The sequence below is a fragment of the Morone saxatilis genome, unplaced genomic scaffold, assembly GCF_004916995.1.
Source record: "Morone saxatilis isolate NCDOM2014 unplaced genomic scaffold, NCSU_SB_2.0 Contig10, whole genome shotgun sequence".
In the NCBI taxonomy this organism is placed as follows: Eukaryota; Metazoa; Chordata; class Actinopteri; family Moronidae; genus Morone; species Morone saxatilis.
In genome coordinates this window covers 7956913-7958367 of record NW_023339652.1, presented here as the reverse complement: position 1 = coordinate 7958367, position 1455 = coordinate 7956913, and the positions used below count along the sequence as shown (strand labels likewise).

The window sequence follows — 1455 nt, the reverse complement described above, 5'->3', positions numbered from 1 at the left end:
CCCTTTATTCAGAATGAAATAGAGGTAACTTTATGTAAGGGGGGGGTCCACATTTTCAGCGGCTGCCGTTGAAATGATGAGCCTCAACGTGTAAACGTCAAAACTGCCGGACACGAGCGGCTGTGGCGTGTTGAGTCGAACGTTCAAAAAGAACACACACACACACAACGTTCCAGGCTAGCGTAGAATGTTAGCCAACTAGCTCCCTGGCGTTAGCGTATGTTCATTGTAAAGAGGGAAAATGCACAAAAAAAGCCACTTCCAATTCATTGACAAGTCGAAAAACTTCGCCCGGGGCAAAGCCGAAAGTCTGGGTAAACGAAACACAAGCTGAGAAAATCTGGCAGCATCTTGTCTGATTAGCTACCTGGGTCGGAAAACGAGACGCCCAATGTCAGTATGTATCTAAGATATAACGTGAAGCTAACGATGTTAGCCTGGTATAAGGCTAACTACCCACCGGTGGCTGGCCCTCGTTGATCACTGCACACAAAAATGAAGACTTCACCGGGGAAGGTTTTTTTTTTTTTTCCCCCCCCTTCAATGCAACGTCTGCCACACATGGAAGCAGCACGTATCATGCGGCATTTTGTAGCGCAAGCACTGGAAATAACACCAAAAAATACTTACTCCGTTCTCTGAAGAGCACCCCAGATCCCTTTCTCTCTGTAACTCCCCCTCAGTCTCACCAAAGACTAGACTCTCTCCCCTGATCGGAGGTAAAATCCCGCCCACTGCGCTGTCACAACCACAACCGACGTCTCCAAACCAGAAATGTCAAGATAGTTACCGTCCCACTTGAGCCCGTGTAAACCCACGTCCACTTGACCGGAAACGATATGACACATGCGTACTGCTGTTTAAACTCTTATAACGGTTAACTGGCATCACGTTGTCACAGTGACTGTACCAAATGGCTGGTATATTTAAAGACTACTGATTAATATAGTAGTCATTCATAAAAAATAACACTTCATCGTAGAACAGGTGCAGACAAAAAGCCCCCGGCTCTATTTATTAATACAACGATACGATACGGTATAATCACTATTTCTAAGACGTTGGGCGTGAGGATATTGGACACAATGTGGGAGACAACCAGCCAAAAAGGACAAGAGGGTCCAGTTTTCTCTAAAGTGGATTTTTGACGAAGGCGGAAGTAGGCGACCGGGAATCATCTCGCCTCGCCTCGCCCGTTTCTGTCACAACACCGCCGGGGACATGTGATGCACGTCAAAAGGAGGATGGGTATGGACCGCTGGTGTGGATTCCCATTGGCTAAGCCGGCATATCAGTCGCCTATGGAAACGGTTACGTCATGATCCCCTCGTACTCCCTCCTTGCTCCCGTGTCGCCTTATAATAACAGGATTATTCAACAGCCCCCCCCAATCATATGATGTAGCCTGTAAAAAGTACGCACCGAAACCTTACTGCAGCATCGTTTCTGCTGTCT

The 1455-nt window shown here is 47.4% G+C and overlaps 1 protein-coding gene across 3 annotated transcripts in view; it reads right to left on the bottom strand.

The window, feature by feature from the left end:
* atp2b1a (ATPase plasma membrane Ca2+ transporting 1a) overlaps window positions 1–760 on the bottom strand; it is a 38450-nt gene extending 37690 nt beyond the window's left edge. For all 3 annotated transcript variants that reach the window (XM_035676878.1, XM_035676883.1, XM_035676890.1), the window contains exon 1: window positions 631–760. The gene's annotated coding sequence lies outside the window, so the exon portion shown is untranslated. The remainder of the gene's footprint in view (window positions 1–630) is intronic.
* Window positions 761–1455: the final 695 nt, after the last annotated feature.